A 21,960-nucleotide genomic window follows, 5' to 3' on the forward strand; every position below is an offset into this window, starting at 1 on the left:
TACCAACACAGGAAGGAGCTTCAGGCCTGGGTCCAGTAGTTATTGGATCCGCAAGTGACATGACACTAACGCAGGTCCTGCAAGAACATCAGCATTACGGAGATGAGTGCCACCTCAGTCCTCGAGAGCTCCATTGATATAGTGCCAGCTACAAACCTCACAACCTTCTGTCAATCAGGTAGCATCACATAGTAGGTTAGGCTCATGTGTGAAAAGAGTTTTAGGCACAAGGAGCAGGCACAGCAATAAAAAAAATAGTAACAAGACATATTACAAGACAATCAGTAAATGTGGAAACCTCTGGCAGATTGATGAATTTGTAGATTACTTTAATGGAGGCCTCTGGTCTCCTTCTTATTTGGTGATGAAGATTTGCAAGTCTCCTTTCCCTGAAAGGACGTTAAATGTATTACAGAGTTGAATCATGGTTATTTGAGAGCTATGCAAGGGATTATCAACAGCATTTTGTTTTCTGCAGGTGGAGTGGAACCTCTCTGTTGGAAACTGTTGATGGGGATTACATGCCTGATGTCAGGTGCTGCTGGCAGTGGATTGTCCTGTGTCACCTCCTTTTGCTCTTGGGTACCATGTTGTCTCCACCTTCTTCCTCCTCATCTTTTCCAGTTGGAAGGTCCAATTCCTTCTAAACTGCCAAATTATAAAGCATACAGTGAGCCATTACATTTCTTGACACTTTTTATAGGCTGTACTGAAGGGCTCCCTCCAACCTATCCAAGTAACAGAAGTAGAACTTTAGAATCGTGGTGGTCTGCTCAACAATTGTTTCAGCGGGACTCAATGCTTCATGGTACCTGTATTTGACCTCTGTCCCTGAAGGGATCACTGATCTATATAAGCAATGGCCTCCACTATGCTTTCCCGCCTCTGAAATGCCATAAATGGTCCCAACACCTTTGTAGCAGCGATGTTTCATGGAGGTGTAACCTTCTCCAGCCCAACAGCCCTCAGAGATCTCTACACTCCTCCAATTCTGGCCTCTTGCACATCCCCAATTTTAATCACTCCATCATTTGCAGCTGTGCCTTCAGCTGCCTAGGCCCTAAGCTCTGGAATTCCCTCCCTAAACCTTTCCACCTCGCTCTCCTCCTTTAAGATGCTCCTTGAAACCTACCTCTTTGACCAAGCATTTGGTCACCTGTCCTAATATCTCCTTATGTGGCTCAGTGTCAAATTTTGTTTGATAATGCTCCTGTGAAGCGCCTTGGGACTTTTTACAACATTAAAGGGTGCTATATAAATGCAAGTTGTTGTTGTGGGAAATGGGCGAAAACTAAGGAAAATAACAGGGACAAATTCCAATATCATGATTTGTTAAACCTATGTCAACATTTGCCTGTCACACTATTTGCAAACCTTCGGCCATTAGGTGATATTGTTGTGCCTCTCTGGTCAACATCATCCAGCTCCACTGCGACAAACTTTCTTCTTCCCCAGCACTGAGCTGCCGGGTCTTTCTCCTGCCTCTGTATTCCAGTTCTTTGCTGGGCCACTTTAAGCCCCACTCTTCCTTCTGCTCTCCTGGCTTTGCCGCTTCTTAGTCACTTTAGGGTGGTTTCCATTCTACCCCTTCCTGCTCCCATGCTGTCACTTGCCTCTTTACATCTTGCGCCCGCTTATTCCCCACTTGCATTGTTCTTCCACACTCCCAGCTGTTTCCTGCTTCCCTCCTGGCCATTTTCTGTCCCCCTTTGGACTCACCACGAACAGCACCATGGCAAATGTGCTATTGCTGTGTATGAACATAGGGACACAGGAAGACAAACAGTCCCCTTCGCAAGCCATCAACAATTTGCTTCATCGTGGGTCTCCCAAGAGAAGTGACCAAGCACAAACAAAACCTCGAAGAAAATAAATCTGTGAATTTTCTGTCTGAGCCCCAAAGTTAATTAAAGAAAATTCCAGATTATTAATCCAATTTTACAGTCCACATTCATGGTCCTGAGCAGCTGCTTTGCATAAAAAAGTGCAGTTGATAATGTGGCCCATCATTTCCATCGCCTTTATACCCTTTGGTCTTAATATTAACACCCCCACAATGGGCAGGAGAGGATCGGGGTTGGGGAGGGGGGCTTAAAAATTAAAAATCGGGGAACGCGTTGCCAACCCGCTGTGTTTGCACCTGCCGCCATTCTTACGGCAGGGGGTTATGAGCTGTGCGTGTGTCCCATCTTGGAGAGGCGAGCATTATCATATTATCAGGCTCCCACAGTCTGATAATATGATAATGGGAGCCTGATTTAAATTTAACTGCTGCCAGCCAGGTTTCCCAGGGCTCGGGGAGCCTGGCAGAGAAATGGAGGAGAGAGATGCAGGCTCCAGCAGGTTAGTGCGTTTAAGAGCAATCCTTATGGATCAGCTCCTCCCAGCCCCTCAAGGAAGCCTTTGGCCAATCGCAGCCTCTCCTTGCTGTCGCAATCAGTGACTCTCTTTTCCACTACCCTCACCCCCCCCCGCCCAACCACCATGCTTCAATCTTGAGCCTCCTGTTGGGCTCTTAACTTCCCCCCCCCCCCCCCACCAAGCACCGATCTCTCCCGATTCTTGGGGACCGTTCCCAGCAGTCAATTTGACCGGCTGTCGGACAACAAAATGGAAGAAGGAACCGTTAATATGGTCCAACCATTAATATCGGCAGGACCTCTGCATCCCCGGCTGTGCCAAGTTTTAGACGCACCAGTGCGCTCCCCCACACCCTCCCCACTTCCCCGTAAAGGGGCCTTTTACTTTGTTCTGAAGCAGTTATGTATCCAGCTATTTTGGAATGGAATTAATCAAGACAACATTAGTTGCTTTTGCTGTGAAATCTGCATTTCCAGCTAGCGTTATGATTTTCTAAAGTCTTGTGGCTCCTGAGCTGCCCTGAAACTTTGGGACCTGCTGCAGCTCTGGGACTTGAGAGAACGCTCCCTGTCAGTGACATCACTTGAGTAACCAGCAGGGAAGGAGAGTTGACTGGAGGGGCTCCATATGGGTAATAACATTGATGTTTGTAACCAAAGCGTGAAAGAAAATTCTGATGAGTCTTATCATTTTTTCTATAAAATGGGAGAATGTGTTGAGTAAGAAGTTCTCCCTCTGGACTTTCGTTCCCCTTTAGGGATCTATATAAGTCATGAGACATCTGTTCCCTAAAATTCAGTAGCATAGTGGTGATTCTACACAGCTAACAGTTTGTGCTTCTTCAATTACTCTCCATCTTACATTGGCACCTATACATTATTAATCTAGACTGTTATGGAAACCCAACTGCATTGATTTTGTTTGCACATGTGGCATCCCTAGAATATGGCTGTGCACTTTATCTTATATTTTTGGGTTGTGATATCAATAATTAATCAGAAGGGGTTTGTTTTTCAAATCTTTTTAGTGCCCCATATTCTAATTATAATCTCTCTGTAGCTCTATCCATCCTTGCATTTTCAATTTGTATCCCTTCGGCTGACAGGCTGTTTGTTTAGGTCTATTTTATCTTCTTTTTATCTACAGTTCTTTTATTTGTGAGTTTGATTGTATCTGGGGCCTTCTGAAAAACCTTGAGGGACATTGTGTAAGGTCATTCTCTATTGACAAACCACTAGTTTTATTGTCTGTGCTGTCAACTGCAATAGACAAGATGTGAGAAACTTTTTTTCTTGAAAGTGAAATAACTGCATTTACCTTGCACCCACTTTAATGTCAATGATCCTCTGATTGAAAGTTTTGTAGAGCTTCTTTTTCTTTTAAGTGTCTGTTACAGGTGTAGCATGGGCACCAAATTGTTACACTTCTACCAACAAATTACTGGAGAATGACTCTCTTGGTATGTGAACTTCGAATAAATAAATAAATCAGCTGGAACCTGCCTGAAGGTCTCGGAAGCCTCTAGTGCAAACTACACTAAACTTTATTATTAAACCTCCCGTTATAGCAAACTTTCCCCTTTGCTCAGAGAGGAAGCTCCATCATAATCAGCAAGGGAGCTCAAACCTCAATAAGATAAACCCATGATAAAAACCATTTTGCCTGTCCCCAGGGTTTATAATAATGAGGTTTGACTGCATAACTGTACCTGTAGATTTTTTTTCAAATATTCTGATATTAAGTTTACCTTTAGATAAGAGTTTTGGCTCCTATCCTGTACATATCTCTCGTTTCCTTGAGTTTAAGGACATAAAGATGGTTCTCAATTTAAAATCTTGATATAAATTCTCAATATCCAATACTCAAATACAATACCAGCTTCATAAAATATAAAGGCAAATAAGTTTGCTCTCTGCAATTAAGCATGTACTATATATAACATTACATCATGCTGTTAGTAAACAAATGATATCCATCTAACACAATGCAGCCCTATCTCTATTTTAGAGATAATCTGTTAAGTAGCCCTTAAGAACACAGATTATATTTTGCACACTGGCTTATCAGAGGGCAGCAGCTGGGATGTGGGAAAGTCTACTCTGACAATGGAGCTTGATGCTGACACTAACAAATCGAAGCTTCTTATTCTGCCAGATCAGAGTCCATCCACCCACCCATTCACACAAAAAGCACCATTACTACTGCTATCAGTATCAGTCCTACTCAAGATTTGATGAGTAACAGAGCCAGAATCTGTAATTTCACAGTATCCTTCTCTCCTGTCGCTAACACTCTGAGGTTGGCACGGTTAGGTACACCAGTGATTACTTTTCCTTCCTCCTCTATCTCTTTTCATCAATAAAGTTGCTTTCTCATGCTCTCCTCAACCTTTTTTCAGACATGTAGGAGTAGGCACTTCAGTTCAATTCTGTTATTAACTTCGATCATCAAGAAACATAAACCATATGGCTGGTTTCAGGGCATTCACACTGGAGTGATGAATAACTATTGAATAAACTCCTGCTTTTATCTTTACAAAGACCTAAACACAATGAAGATACTGTCAGTCACAGGTTTGTTCGGGGCTGTTAGAAGAACTGTGGAGCCGGGAGAAGCACTCAAGCTCCTCCTGGCTCCACATTAAAAGTTATGTTCTTACTTTTTCATTGGTAGCCGCTTGCTAGGTCACTTGGACGCCTGGAAAACATGAAAGGAGTAGGCCTGGCACCTGCTCTACCCAGTGCAGCCTAATTTAACATGGGGTCCTTCAAAAAGCATTAGGCCCCTAGGCCATGGCGCAGTGGTGGGACTCTTACCTTTGAGTCAGAAGGTCGTGGGTTCAAGTCCCACTCCAGAGACTTGAACCCATAATCCAAGCTGACCATTCAGTGCGGTACTGAGGGAGTGCTGCACTGTCGGAGGTGTCGACTTTCAGATGAGATGTTAAGCCATCTGCCCTCTCAGATGGATGTAAAAGATCCCATGGAACTATTTTGAAGAGCAGGGAGTTCTCACTGGTGTCTTGGCCAATATTTATCCCTCAACCAACGTCACTAAGTAAACCCAGATTATCTGGTCATTATCTCATTCATGTTTGTGGGATTTGCTGCGCGCAAATTGGCTGCCGCATTTTGCTACATTGCAACAGTGACCGCACTTGAAAAGTACTTCATTGGCTGTAAAGCGCTTTGGGACATCCTGAGGTCATGAAAGGCGCTATATATATATATATATGCAAGTCGTTCTCTCTTTTATCACCATTTTAGGCAGCCGCCCGGAACATATGGGCCAGACGAATTTAGCAGCAGGCCAAACTCTTGCAGAGATTGGGAGCAGGCCATCCCACTGCTAAATTGGTAAGCTTTGTGCACATTTTACACTTGAAAAATAGGTACAATGCATATCAATTTCTACCCCTAAAAGGTGCTACATAAATCCAAGTTGTTACTTGAGGGATTCTGTGGCAGCATTAAAAATCAGCGTTTTAAAAAACTGTTTAAAAAGACATGCTAAGAGTATGATTGGGGAATATTTTGAACAAAGTATTATCCCACTACATGTTCCTTCTCCTTTAAGCAATCTTCTTTACTGCTGTCTCGTAAAGATGATTCAGGTTGGCATATGGTTCCACATGCACAAGCATCCCTCCTAAACCTAATTAAAGTGGTCATTCTTCACGTGTGAGCACGGACAGTATCAACAGACTGTTCGACCCTCGACAGCCAAGTATATTTCAGCAATTTTCCTCGCTCTAATCCGGGGCACTGAGGCTGATTGTAGCGTACCCACTGTTGCCTTGGCGATCAGCTAATTCCACAGAGACCAGGGGCCGGATTATCCTCTTCCCACTGCAGGAGGTCAGTGTGAGATTTCCGCCTGCTGCTCTGATCCACTGTGACACCTGCCTATCATGCTGAGGGGGGCTCATTACTTATGCAGGGTGGGCTTGCAGCAGGACCTCCTCCACCAAGATGGAGCCCACCACTGTCAACGAGGAAAATGTCGTCAGTGCTGTAGCGGGACACTCAGTGCAGCACCAGAAATAAGAAGCCCATTTAAAGAGCCCCAAAGATTGTCAGACTGAATTATTTATTTAGATTTTGGACTAAGCAAAGGCCTCAAAACAAGTACGTTTTGGGATGCCATTACTGAATCCTCTAACTGCAAAAGGGCATTAATAGACTTTCTGCTGCTTTCCCAGGGACTAACACCAGCGCTCTCTTGGTGGTCCCTGACTTGGAGGCAGGGAAACCAGTGAGTTACAGGGCCCCATATGTGGCAGGAGGCATGGATGATTGACCAACAGCCTTCCCCGCTGGGGAGGAGAGACAAAATCTCAGGTTGGGCAGTAAGGCTCCCCGCTCAATTTTCCTCCAATTTTGGATGTTTATAGCATTGGAAAATCCAGCTTCTGGAAACAATTCTGCGACCTTCCTGGTTGTATGTCCTAAGAACTTAGTGGGCTGTGTATTTGCCCAATGAGCTATCTGAGGAGCTACATGTACAATTTGATCAATATCAAAATTGTCAAAATAGCCAGTGCCTTGGGGATATCGGATATAAGCACAGTGAGGGCCAGTAACATTTTATAAATCCATGAATAATTTACTTAATTGTTTCATGAACACTTCAATACCCATCTTCCGAAATCTAATTTTCTCTGCATGCACATGTGCGACATGTACTGAGGATAATAATTACGTAAAAAAGTAAGGATGGGCTAGTGCAGTCAAACCTCGTTATTATATACTGGAGGGAAAGTCTGTTAACATTAGAGGTTTATGATGAGAGTGTTTCTAATAACATGTTTCTTTTCTAATTATATACTGTCATCAGATATTTAAATTTAAGGACAAGATACAATTATCACTGTATGATCCACTGCTATAGTTGTTCTTTCCAATTCATAACAACTGTCCCCGTCACTGAGGGAGGACTACTGAACTGACAGAAAGTCTTAAGTGCTCTGAATTTCCTTATTTTATGTTTGCTCATAAAACTCAAACTTTACTCAATTCAGGTAACTTTAGGTTATCCTGAACAAAACACAAAAGGGACTTGTATTTTCAATGGGCCAGATTTTGCTGTCAAAATAACAGTCAGGCTAATGGAGCTCGTCGTTATTTAGGTATAAATGGTACAGCAACTTCAGGTGAGGAGCAGATGTACAGTTAAATGTCAATATCCAAAAGTTGCCATCTGAGTTGCACTGATCCGCCGTTAGCTTTGCGAAAATGGCATTTCAATGTCTGCCTCACCACTGAAATGCATTGAATGGTGTTACATTGCTCTGTTTGCGCAGTAGATACAAACTAAACTCGCCACAGAAAGTTAAGTCTTGCCATTTCAAGCATAAGTATCTTTTTAACAACGTGACAATTGTTAATTACTGCCAATCAATTTCTCTGGCACTGAAAAGTAACTATTACAAGTGTGGAGTCTCATTCCTTCAGGTATTAATTGTTGTTGATTTTCAAAACGTCAAATTTAAAATTTTTAAATTTTCATTTTGCTTTGCCATCTGTCTCTTTTTTCTCTCTCTATTACAATCTTTCTTTCCCTCTCAATTTCTCTTTCTGTACCTGATTTGACATTGAATTCACCCACTCTAATTTACACTTCCTTCTCAGTCCTTCTACAGTTTATATCTCAATTTGATTAGTTAAGGAGATACACAGTTGCTTACCCTATTCACTCAGGCCCCAGATGCCCTGTTTCTCTTGCTGCGTCATTATCAGTTTGCACTTCCAGCAACTTAGTGGGCAAAAAAGGTTTTGAGCTAAAGGGTGCAGGGGCAAGTCTAACTAATGACAGACACCATTAGATGCCCTGCTACAGCAAAATCTGGCCCATTGTTTTACTGAGTTAGTGTAGATAAGCATAAGGACTTAATGCTCCCAAGTGCAGGCATGGTTAAAACCAGGTACACCTTTTCCCTCCCTACTGTTTATTGCTGTGGCACCCAGAACCACAGATAACTGATGCAATGATTTTTGTTTTCGTAACATTTTTGAACCTTCAGTCTATTTAGAGAGGAAAGGGCTTGATTCACACTGGGGGTATTTTTGACTTTGTGCGATAGAGTTGACTTCAACGGAAATTTTAAAAAATCGGGAGAGATGTAAAATGGGCTGCCGATTTGCTATCACCCGTTATCCACTATCGCACAGAGTCTAGTGGAATTATAACATTAGGATGATAGAAGGTAAACTGGATGGACCTTGGTCTTTCGTCTAGCAATTCTTAAATTCCTTGAAAGTAAGGTGTCTGATTAATGCAATGGGTGTGTAGCTGATGCATGGTGGTTTGATGTCACAGGCAGGGACTGATTTCTGCAATATGTGTGGAGTGTAGGTAATGGTCTGCTGCAGAGGCAAGGGTTTGATTTCTGCAGCGTGTGTGCACACAAAGTACACAGCTGACCCACGGTGGTTCAGTATGGAAACCTGTGCCCAATTTATATTTTTAAATTCTAATTCCAATTAATTTAATCCCCTTGGTTGTCTGGGGCTGGGTATTTGTTTGTGTTCAGTGGCAGTTTCACTGGCAGTCTGGTGGAGCGATAATAGATCTCTATCAACCTAGTGTGAAGATTTCTTCATGCTTACAGGCACTGTACACCAGTCTGCTTGATCAGGATTGGTCTTTTGCTTCAAGATTATGTATCGTCTCTGGAGCTCAACCCTTTCCTCCTTCCACCACACTCAAATAAACTGAATCGTTCCCAACCAGTAATGTAAATGTTCATTTCTTTTAGAACTGTAGACATTTACAGCACGGAATGAGGCCATTCAGCACGTTGGGTCTTTTTAAAAAAAAAAGACTACGGGAGTTATGCAAATAAAAACTGCCAGCAGATGAGAAATGAGCATTGCTGTCTCAAGCATGTGAAGAAATTACAGCAAGTAAATTAAAGGCAAATTGACCTGTTTGTGTTATATATGTGACCTAAAAAAATATGAAAACTGTTTCTTTAATTTCTGCAAGACGTTTTGAAATGCTTTTCACAACCAAAAAATGGGAGCTGCGGTGTTACAATGGTAAATACAGTAACCCAATTTCATCACTATCACTACTGGGCGCAGACAAGGAATATTTCTTTAACTGAAACTAATAGAATATTGGCCCAGATTTTGCTGCCAACAATGGGTTTAAATGGCACTCGCTGTTATTAATGTCTAAATCGTCCAGCAACTTGTGATGAGGAAGAGATACCCCCCCGAGTTGCAAATAGCCACAAATTTCTGGACGATTTGTGCCGCTCCACCATTAGCCTCACGGAAACGGCAGCTTGCCCTCAATCTCCCCATGAGTTTCATGAAATTACTGCATTTGCACATTAATTGACAATTAACCTTGCCGCAGAAAGTTGGGGCTGGAATTTAACAGTGTAAGTTGTTGTTGTAGTAAGTACCTTTTTAAATGAGGAAATTTATGTTCCTCAACCTCTCTGGCCCAGAAAGGCAACAATTGAAACAATGGAATCTCATTCGTGCAGGGAGTTAATTGTTAGAGATTTTTAAAATTTTACATTTTTTTCCTACTTTTCCTTTCTGTCTCTTTTTTCCCTCTCTCAATCCAATCTTTCTCTCCCCATTTATTTCTCCTTTTGAATCTGATTCGGCTCTAATTCACCCTATTTCCATTACCGTCATTATTCATCTGTTTCTTTCTCAATCTTTAAATCTCATTGGTTAAAGAGATAGACTGTTAGTCCCATCGATAACCAAGGCCCCAGATGCCCTGTTGCCTTTGTCACGCTGTTATCAGCTTGCACTTCCAGCAACTCACAGGTTAAAAGCATTGAACTGAAGGGTGAAGGAAAAAGTCTAACTAACTAACGGGGCAGTCTGCGAGATGGCCCGCTCCAGCAAATTCTGGACCATATTAAGTATTCAGCCCAGTAAAAGCACAGATATTGGTTAGTTTAACTGGCCCAAGCCATGGATTGGGTCCTAATCTATAACAGGAGAAGTTAAGTCACCAACATTTTCAACCTTCTGCCAAATGAATTACAAGATATACAAGGCTCCACAAAGATGCATTCGAGTTACAAACATTTTGTAAAGGATTACTTTAAACAAAAATTAAACATGTCAGGTTGATCTATAGGTAAGTACTTACTATTAATATTTTTTCTCATAAACTTAACCTAAATTTTTTAATTGTGTTCATTCTTAGGGTAGAAAAAGGGCCAGAACTTGCTGCAATGGCAGGTTTGGTGGCGAATGATGTTAATTGGATTCTTTAGCTCACCATTGACATCATACTCAAATTGCTGGATCATTGCTCCGATAACGGCACAATGATGTCAATATTGCATCCAGGACCTTGTGAACATCGTGCCCGATGGCTTATCTCCCTGACCAAGGAAAGAAAAGGATAGAGAAAGAAACAGACAGAGTTAAAGGTGGAGAAGGAAATAGGGTGAATTTGAGTCAAATTAAATGTAGACTGAACAAGGAATAATGATAGGGAAATAAAGAGAATGGGATACGAGAGGGAGAGAGAACAGAGACAGAAAGGAACAGTAAGAACAAAATTAAAAAGAAGAACAAGAGGACATTGTAACCCAGTTGTGTTCAGGAATTGATGTATTGCTCCTTAAGAAGTTAGAGTGAATGGCAGGGTAGGAGTGCAAAATGTACAAACATTCTTGACCCATGAAGTACAGAACCAATGGCCCGTCCATCATGATCAAGAACAGTGGAACACCCGGAGGGTACGCTAGTGCACTGCTTTCATAGGAACATAGGAAATGCTAGATGAAAAAAGACCAAGGTCCAACTAGCTCACCTTCTACCATCCTGGTAGTCAGATGACAATGATAATGGAGTTGTTGACTAATCATAGCAAAAAATCTCTAACAATTAGTCTACAACAGACCCAAAAATGACACTAGAAAAGCCCCAGCAGTGGAAAGCTTTGGGAACCATGGGCGTACTTTTGACCTTGAGCTGGGAAGGGAGCAGGGTGGAAGATTTTCAGGTGTGAACTTAATTGACAGGCTTGCTGTCGGGCAGGAAGGCCTGCAGTAGCAGGCCGCAGCCAGGGATTGGAGGAGGGAGGAATCATGGGCAGGGAGAAGATCGGGGGTTCAGGGGAGGTCTGATGCCAGGACTTGGAGATCGGAGGTCGGGTGAAGAATCAGAGGTACGTCAGGGGTGGAGGGGGGGGGGGGACCACCATTGGTCACCTTTCTCTTCCCAAACATGCTACACTTACCGCGTCATGTTTCAAATTACTCATATGCTGTATCCCAAAATGTTATTTTCTGAAAGAAATCTATTTAATTTGCATTTAAATGAGTGGCCTTCTTCCAAATGTTGAAACCGATCCATGTCCTCAAAATTATTGCCTTCCGACACGAACAGGAGTGTGGATGGTAAGAATGGCACGAAAAGACAGAAAAAGCAAAAAAAAACTCTAGGAACAACTCACTATCTGCTGGAGGGAGACTCCACAGCTTCACTGGTCCCTTTATGGGCCTCCAAAGTTGAATGTCATGGGAGGACCATAAATCACATCATTACCAGGGTCTTCTACGACATTAATTACCAGCCCTAAATGCCTGCGGCGGGAATAATTTGTAATAATGTTGTAAATCCAGCAATTTCATGATCGCCATTAAATTCAATGGGGAGCCTCAAGGCAAGAACAAAGTTTTATTGGCTTGGCGAGGCTAACGGCAGAATGGTGCAAGTCGTCCAGAAATTTGCGGAGGATCGGAACTCATGGCATATCACTTTTATTCTGCAAATTGCTGGATTTTTTTTATGTATTAATAATGGCGTGCGGCGTTAATGCGTCATTCTAACGATATGACTTCCCAGCAATTTCCGGCCCTTCGGGTGGAGTTGAATTTAACATTTTATTCTTCAGGAGGAATCAACTATGTTAGTAATTTTGAACCCATATTTTACATGTTTCTACCAGTTTTGACTGAGTATAAAAATTAAAAATGACTTATTTGTGTCTGTTAAGCTGCTAGTGCATCCCTGTTGCCTATAGAAGCAAAAGGATCTTCCCTTTCATTCTACAGAGATAACACACTGTTGATCTGCAGCTGTCTGTCTGTTACTGTTTGCTATTTACACATGAAAATGTCTCCAGCCGTATAGACCATGCTGGGACCCTTAGGGTGAGTCAGCTCATAATTCGGCACAGTTGGAGGGACTGACAAGCTGTACACTGTAATAACACAGCATCTGTAACCAAAGCAATTTGCACTCTGTCTGGGTTTCAATTAGGCACATTGCCATTAGGCATATTAAACACATACATTTTTTTGTATTTTGAACCCAAATTATTACCCACTAATGTCCTTTGTAATTACACTTTCCATTCTTTATTGAGTCCAATTTTTTAGACCCATAATTTCTGAAATTTCATCTCTAATGCACAGGTGCAATACATTTTCATGTCATTTTTATATTCAGGAGGATTCACTTGGGGAATCCATTTTTAAATATAAAAAAATTAAATTTGGCGACACTATTTGAAGGAAAGCTGGTAATTATGGAGGTTCTGGAGTACTGTATTGTACTGGATGGGCTAATCTCTCATTCCGTCTCTCTCTCACACACTCACATTCTTATCTCGTTCTGTCTGCTTGCCACTTTCTCCTCAATCTTTCGATGTCTAAGTGTGAGTGAAAAAGTTGCATTTCAATTCTGGATTGCAGCTAAAAGCCATAAATTGATAGAAACCACAAGAGTTTTACTCTAAATATAATCCGAGCCCAAAGACTTAATTTGTTGCTTTAAGAGTAAATTCAGTGATCCCATGTTCCAAAAAGGGGCCGTACATGAAGGGACAGTGGATCAGAAAATTGGTGCTACAGCATCGTATCCATATTTCCCTTTGAGTGCGGCTCCCTGCTGCGAGTGTGGGATCATTGAGTTTATTCTTCTAGCTCAACTCCAAAAACAAAAGATAAAAACATGAAAAATACATTTAAGGGGTTCACCCTGTACCACATTTGGCAATACCGTCTCTTTTAGAAGATACTCAAAATGATCTTGGGAGAATGCTAAACTATCTTTTAACTTGTTGAACAGTTCAGTTTACAAATATCAGACACCCTTGACTGAAGAAAACTATACAAGTGCTGAATTATTGACTTCTTGATAGATGAATGATTTAGCTACAGATCCAACCATCTAATGGGTAGATTACATTCTAATTAGAGGCTACAGAAAGCACATTGAACCCTTTTTTGTAATGACACTGACTCAGTTATCTTATGGTGAAATTGTGCGGCAGGTCTCCACTTCTCCTCAGAAAATTATAACAAAAATTGACCCCGTCATATTTATAACCATTTTGATCTTAATAATTCTAGGTCTTGATTAGCTGGAAAAAACCTTATGAATAATGGGATCCAGGAAGCGCAAAGAAACCTAGGTAATTATTTGAAGTTAAGACAAGTAGAAAGAACAAAATTGCTGAAAATCTGATATAAAAACAGAATACGCTGGAAGTACACAAGAAGCCTGTCAGCATCATAGGTTGATGTATTGGTTCTGGCAAAAAGGGATAGAATTTCTGCAAGGGTTCCATAATATCTCCTCCTGTAAATGTAGCGGATAATCGGCAGAAACCCAGGAGAAATGGCTTTATCAGCTGCTAGGGGTTTCCGGCGAAGTCACATGGGGTCGGTGGAAACCCTGCAGAAATTCGGGGCGGGGGTCTCTGACCAAGGTAGTGACCCATCTTTCCTCTTTTTAAAACTTGGCAGACCTGTGTATTCCCAGCACTGTTTTTAGTCCCGATTTCCAGCATTTCCATTTTTTTCATGGGGTCATAGTTGTTTCTTTTTTTACTTCCAGCATTTTCTGTTTTTGCCCAGCTAATTAAAATTGAATTTTTAACAAAAACAATTACAAAGGCAGTTAAAATGGTTAGAATAGTAATATAATAAGTAAATTAAAGATAAAATAACAAATTGTGAAGAGGAAAAGACAGAAGAAGCAGAAATTAAGAGGCTTGGATTTTATTTAAAGAATTTTAATTGTACTAGATTAGCATTACAATGATAAAGATACTCACATGCAGTAGCTTTATTACTGTAATATTGGTGCTTGTATCAGCATCATGACATCATAGAATCATAGAAAGTTACGGCACAGAAGGAGGCCATTCAGCCCATCGTGTCAGTGCTGACCGAAAAAGAGCAATCCAGCTTAATTCCACTTTCCAGCACTTGGTCCGTAGCCCTGTAGGTTACGGCACTTCAGGTGCACATCCAAGTACTTTTTAAATGAGTTGAGGGTTTCTGCCTCTACCATCTTTTCAGGCAGTGAGTTCCAGACCCCCACCACCCGCTGGGTGGAAAGATTTCTCCTCAGCTCCCCTCTAATCCTTCTACCAATTACTTTAAATCTATGCCCCCTGGTCACTGACCCCCCCGCTAATGGAAATAAGTCCTCCCTATCCATTCTATCAAGTCTCGTCATAATTTTATATACCTCAATAAATCTCTCCTCAGCCTCCTTTGTTCCAAAGAAAACAACCCCAGCCTATCCAATCATTCCTCATAGCTAAAATCCTCCAGCCCTGGCAACATCCTCGTAAATCTCCTCTGTACCCTCTCTAGTGCAATCACATCTTTCCTGTAATGTGGTGACCAGAACTCTATGTAATACTCTAGCTGTGGCCTAACTAGTGTTTTATACAGTTCTAGCATAACCTCCTTGCTCTTTTATTCTATGCCTTGTCTAATAAAGGAAAGTTTCCCATATACCTTTTTATATCTCCCTGTCCTGCTACCTTCAGGGATCTGTGGATATGCACTCCAAGGTCCCTCACTTCCTCTACACCTCTCAGTATTCCCCCATTTATTGTCTACTCCCTTGCCTTGTTTGCCCTCCCCAAATGCATTACCTCACACTTCTCTGGATTGAATTCCATTTGCCACTTTTCTGCCCACCTGGCCAGTCCATTGATATCTTCCTACAGTCTACAGCTTTCCACCTCACCATCAACAATATGGCCAATTTTTGTATTATCTGCAAACTTCTTGATCAAAGCCCCCCCCACATTCAAGTTCACATCATTAATATATACCACAAAAAGCAAGGGACCTAATACTGAGCCTTGAGGGACCCCACTGGAAATAGCCTTCCAGTCGCAAAAACACCCGTCAACCATTACCCTTTGCTTCCTGCCATTGAGCCAATTTTGGATCCAACTAGCCACGTTCCCTTGGATCTCATGGGCTTTTATTTTTTTGACCAGTCCTCCATGTGGGACATTGTTAAAAGTCATGTAAGCTGAAAACGTTAAATAAAACGCTGTACCAGTGAGTCTTGAATTTCCCTGGATTTACTGGTCATCTAAGAGCTATCTAGTGTACAAGATTTTTTTAAAAATTCGTTCATAAGATGTGGGCGTCGCTGGCGAGGCCGGCATTTATTGCCCATCCCTAATTGCCCTTAAGAAGGTAGTGGTGAGCCGCCTTCTAAAACCGCTGCAGTCCGTGTGGTGAAGGTTATCCCACAGTGCTGTTAGGTAGGGAGTTCCAGGATTTTGACCCAGTGATGATGAAGGAACGGCGATATATTTCCAAGTCGGGATGGTGTGTGACTTGGAAGGGAATGTGCAGATGGTGTTGTTCCCATGTGCCTGCTGCCCTTGTCCTTCTAGGTGGTAGAGGCCGCAGGTTTGGGAGGTGCTGTCGAAGAAGCCTTGGCGAGTTGCTGCAGTGCATTCTGTGGCGGGTACACACTGCAGCCACAGTGCGCCGGTGGTGAAGGGAGTGAATGTTTAGGGTGGTGGATGGGGTGCCAATCAAGCAGGCTGCTTTGTCCTGGATGGTTTTGAGCTTCTTGAGTGTTGTTGGAGCTGCACTCATCCAGGCAAGTGGAGAGTATTCCATCACACTCCTGACTTGTGCCTTGTAGATGGTGGAAAGGCTTTGGGGAGTCAGGAGGTGAGTCACTTACCACAGAATACCCAGCCTCTGGCCTGCTCTTTTAGCCACAGTATTTATGTGGCTGGTTCAGTTAAGTTTCTGATCAATGGTGATGGTAAGAGATTCGGCAATGGTAATGCCATTGAATGTCAAGGGGAGGTGGCTAGACTCTCTTGTTGGAGATAGTCATTGCCTGGCACGAATGTTACTTGCCACTTATGAGCCCAAGCCTGGATGTTGTCTAGGTCTTGCTGCATATGGGCACAGACTGCTTCATTATCTGAGGGGCTGCAAATGGAACTGAACACTGTGCCATCATCAGTGAACATGCCCATTTCTGACCTTATGATGGATGGAAAGTCATTGATGAAGCAGCTGAAGATGGTTGGGCCTAGGACACTGCCCTGAGGAACTCCTGCAGCAATGTCCTGGGGCCGAGATGATTGGCCTCCAACAACCACTACCATCTTCCTTTGTGCTAGCTATGATTCTAGCCACTGGAGACTTTTCCCCCCAGATTCCCATTGACTTCAATTTTACTAGGGCTCCTTGGTGCTACACTCGGTCAAATGCTGCCTTGATATCAAGGACAGTCACTCTCACCTCACCTCAGGAATTCAATTCCCTTGTCCATGTTTGGACCAATGGCTGTAATGAGGTCTGGAGCCGAGTGGTCCTGGCGGAACCCAAACTGAGCATCGGTGAGCAGGTTCTTGTTGAGTAAGTGTCGCTTGATAGCACTGTCGACGACACCTTCCTTAACTTTGCTGATGATGATTAAGAGTCGACTGATGGGGTGGTATTTGTCCAGATTGGATTTGTCCTGCTTTTTGTGGACAGGACGTACCTGGTCAATTTTCCACATTGTCGGGTAGATGCCAGTGTTGGAGCTATACTGGAACAGCTTGGCTAGAGGCTTGGCCAGTTTTGCAAAGAATACTTAAAATTCCAGGGTCAGAGCATAATTTCTGCCTTAAACTTTCTTCCATTTTGAATCTTGAGTATTTAAATGGCTGGAGTCTCAATGTATTTCTAGTTTCAGGCCCCTCGCTATGTGATCATCTGTAAATCCAAGAGACTGCATTGTGGAATTCTGCAGAGAGAGGGAGTGAGCGATTGCTAACTCTGTCTGACTTTCAATTAAAGGCTGAGATGTGGCACTCTCTAGAGAACCATTTCTTCTATATGACTACATTTATATTTGCAGGATATGTCGACTTTACTTTCAAATCAATGCATTTTCACTGTGCCCTAAAACCACTTGCAGATACCTTGTTTAAGCTGTTGTGGAGCTCGCAGTCAGGAATGCACTGTCTGAGTCCTAAAAGAGCTTCTAAGTACAGAATACATTGCACCAATAGTACATCAATGTGACAATATGAGTTATAGACATCACTGGCAATTACTTACTCTGCATCAAACAGGTGCAGTGGAAATTCATGGAGAAGGATGCATATTTTGATTTTTAATGCAATAAAAATTAGCCAGAAAAATAGGGCATCACTTCCACTGCATGTAAACACAGTAAAAATGATTTTCCTCTCAGTGGGTGGTAGCAGGACCCCCTCTGCCTGAAGTTGAATTTTTCACTGGTATTGACATTTTAAAAAAAAATTCTCACCAGAGATGCCTAAAAATATAACTGTCTGCCCTGTGGACTTTACACCTTGTGGTGACTATGTTTTTTTGGATGAGCTTTGTGCAATGCCTGTCCAAATAGCAAATGTTTACTAATTCATAACCCTACCATTTATTTTTTGGTCTCCAATGATTACCATCAGGCAATAGGCCTGGAGTCCCATCATACTGAGTGTTTGATGAAAAAGGGCTTTGGAAATACAAAACAAAATACTATGCTTTGGAATGAGACCAGTCCAGCTGGTCATCAGTTACATCACCACACAAAGGAGGAAGCTGGGTAGAGATATAAAAAAAAATTATCTGCCCTGCTCTCAGTGGTAATTCCCTACTGCTGATGTGGGAAGGAAGCAAATCAAAAACCTGATGGCCACTCTATTTTGCCTCAACCATCAAATAGTAAAATTCAACCTAAACATGAGCTATGGAAACAGTGGGAGTGAAATTGGTCTCAGGCAGTATCGCAGAATGGGAGGTAGTGAATCGGCAGCCCGCCTGATTTTCTTTTCCATAGACTTGTGGTGCCCATTTTGTGCTAACATCCAAGACCAGTTTCACCCCCCAGTCAGCTTTAGTCCCACTGAATTAACAGCACAGAAGCAGGCCATTCAACCCAACTGGTCTCTGCCGGCATTTACGCTGTACACAAGCCTCCTCTTCATCAAACTCTGTGTTGCTTTTCAGCTTTCATCTCCACACTGGAAGTAACCAATTTGTTTTGATCGCCACCTCAGTCATTGGCTCTTCCCTGATGTTTTGTGGTGTCTGGATTGATGCTGTTCCATCTTCTGGTGTTAGAGGTGTAATCAGGCCTGTTTAATCCATATGCATTGTGAAACCCAATTTTATGACTTAGTAAGAATCAATGTGCAAAGACGACAAATTCATTGCATCAATAGTACAAAAAAAAACCCAACTAATAATTCATTATTAAGTGCAGTCTTTTGCTCAGGAAGAATGTAATTTTTCAGTATATTATGATTACAAAAGCAGCACTTTTGTGTGATCAACTTCAATTTTTATTTTCTCAAAATTATTTCATTGGGGAAAGATCAAAACTAAGCTACATTACAACAGTGACTACACTTCAAAAATACTTCATTGGCTGTAAAGCACTATGGAATGACCTGAGGTTGTGAAAGTATTATGTAAATGCAAGTCTTTATTTTTTCTTTGTTCTAAAACTTCAGTGTCAACATTCCCCTAGAATAACAGTTCAGCATCAAGAAGTGACTTCAGTGGATTAAAGTGGTTATGTGCACTCAGCAAGTAAAAAAAGGTACAAATTGATTTTTCATAGTAAAGAAGCAAAAAAACAAACAATGGAAATCTAATGTTCGATGTTGATTTCAGCCAATTTGGTTTCAGAACAGATGTAAAAAGAGGTTTAGGTCAGCAGTGAAAAACATTGTATATGGCATACAGACCAGTAAAACCTTGACTAAAACAGTTCGACTATTCATGGGGCAAAGGTAACATCAAACTATAAGACCTGTGTAACAGGCCTTGCCTATCCATATCCCCAAAAAGGATGAGGTAGCTCCCAGTTTATCAACTATTATTGATGTGGGCAAAATAACTACCTTAAGTGTGGAAATGTAGATTCCAAATAAATAAGACTAGAATGCACAATTAAATTATTTAAATTGACAAAGGGAAAAGTTTTCTATACTCGCTTGAGATATGCAAGGTATCCTGCTGCTGGTGTGTACTAGGAAAATGCAGGCTATAACTTCAATAATAATGCAACATCCACCTCGATATCACCTTTTGCCAAAAAAAATCCATCTGCTTCTCAAATATGCTGACACTTTCCACCTCTACTGCCTGCCTGGGTAGTTTATTCCACACATTTGCCACCCTCTAGGTGAAACCATTAAATCTAAACTTGCCCGTTCACCTTCCCTGTTCTGAGTTTGAGTTTGTGCCCTCTGGTTACAGAGTTTGTAGAGTTCCCTTCAAATCCCCTGGTTTTCTTTTCTCCACTGTTAACATTTCCAGCTTTCTTAGTCTCCTCTTGTAGCTCAGATGCCTAATCCCCAATATCACTTTAGTTGCCCCCTCCCCTATATGCTCTACAAAAGACAAGAGAGCACTCATTTTCCTCTGCCCCACTCCCAAATAGTGCCTGAAAAATGGGTGCAAAGCAGTGGAAAAATTGGGCACTACTCTTGCTTGCACCCTATTCCTGAATTGCACTACCTCTGAACTTTCTGGTGTCTGCACTTGACTTGGAGGGAAAAGCAATGTAAATTACATGCAAATGAATGTCAGAGGGCTTGCACCCAGATTTCCTATAATAACATCAGGTGCAAATCCAAGGCAATCCGTCCCCATAAAAACCTGGCACTACTGATTCCTGAGCTGCAATTTAGGTGCTGTCTGGCGTAAGAGACACATCGGCATTGACAAGAGATCTTTATTTTGGACTTTTTGAATGAGAGATAGTTTTGCTGCTTCAGGTCGTGAAAGCTGTTAGTCTTTTACATTTAGTGATTGAGGCTGTGCACAGTACTGTGCCACCCCTCCCCCTCTCCAATTTTGAGATATGGTTTATTTGGAGGCAGATGAGGGGAAGCAATCACACCCCCCCTCCCCCTTGACAGCTAAAGTCATTAATTGCAGCTCAGTGGGAGCACTCTCTCCTCTGAATCAGAGGTTGTGGGTTCAAGTCCCACTCCAGAGACGAGAGTACATGATCTAAGCTGACACTACAGTGTCGTATTGAGGGAGTGCTACAGTGTCGGAAGCGCTGTCTTTTGAATGAGACGCTAAACCAAGGCCCAGTTTGCCCTCTCAGATGGGCGTAAAAGATCCTACAGCACTATTCAAAGAGCAGCGGAGTTCTTCCTGGTGTCCTGGCCAATATTTATCCCTCAACCAACATCACAAACAGATTACTGAGTCACTATCACACTGCTGATTGTGGGACCTTGCTGTGCGCAAATTGATTTACGCATTTCCTACATTACAAGTGATTACACTTCACAAGTACTTCATTGGCCATAAAGCACTTTGGGACATCCTGAAAGGTGCTATATAAAATGCAAGCCTTTCTTTCTATTTGCCTGGCGCTCTCCTTAGCCACTAACAACTCCTTCCCGACCAGAGTACAAATTCCCCCTTCCCCTAACCATACACCTGCTCTAGGTCAGCTCTAATGAAAAGAAAACCCTCACCTACAAATCAATACCCTCTTTCTATTCCTGCACCATCATTCTTCATACTCATACAATCATAGAATGATCTGCACAGTAGGCAGCCATTTGGCTCATTGTGCCTGTGCTGGCTTTTTGGTTGAGCTATCCAATTAGTCCCTTTCCCCTGCTCTTTTCCTATAGCCCTGCAAATTTTCACCCTTCAAGTATTTATCGAGTTCCCTTTTGAAAGTTACTATTGAATTTGCTTCCACCACCCTCTCAGCCAGTGCATTTTAGATCAAAAAATTCTCCTCATCACACTTCTGGTTCTTTTGCCAATTACCTTATATCTGTGTCCTCTGGCTACCGACCCTTCTGCCACTGGAAACAGTTTCTCCTCATTTACTCTATCAAAACTAGTCACGATTTTGAACACCTCTATTAAATCTCCCTTTAACCTTCTCTGCTCTAAAAAAAAAACCCAACCCCAGCTTCTCTAGTCTCTCTACATAAACTAAAGTCCTGCATCCCTGGGTCCATTCTAGTACATCTCCTCTATACCCTCTCTACAGTCTTGACATCCTGCCAAAGTGCGGTGCCCAGAATTGGACAATACTCCAGCTGTGGCTTGACCAGTAATTTATAAAGATTTAGCATAACTTCCCTGCTTTTGTACTCTCTTTATAAAGCTCAGGATCCCATGTGCCTTTTTAACAGCCTTCTCAAATTGTACTGCCACCTTCAAAGATTTATGTATGTATATCCCAAGGTCTTTGTTCCTGCATCCGCTTTAAAATTGTACCATTTAGTTTAGAAAACTTCTCATTCTTCCTACCAAACTGCATCACTTCACACTTCTCTGTTAAATTTCATCTGCCATGTGTCTGCCCATTTCACCAGTCTATG

At 42.1% G+C, this 21,960-nt stretch overlaps 1 long non-coding RNA gene across 1 annotated transcript in view; it reads right to left on the reverse strand.

The window, feature by feature from the left end:
• Positions 1–308: 308 nt before the first annotated feature.
• Positions 309–21,960, reverse strand: part of LOC137333539 (uncharacterized) — a 38,659-nt gene continuing 17,007 nt past the window's right edge. The window contains exon 2 of the long non-coding RNA XR_010965911.1: positions 309–648. This is a non-coding gene — a long non-coding RNA (uncharacterized lncRNA). The remainder of the gene's footprint in view (positions 649–21,960) is intronic.

This window comes from Heptranchias perlo, chromosome 2 (genome assembly GCF_035084215.1).
Source record: "Heptranchias perlo isolate sHepPer1 chromosome 2, sHepPer1.hap1, whole genome shotgun sequence".
Taxonomy (NCBI): domain Eukaryota; kingdom Metazoa; phylum Chordata; class Chondrichthyes; order Hexanchiformes; family Hexanchidae; genus Heptranchias; species Heptranchias perlo.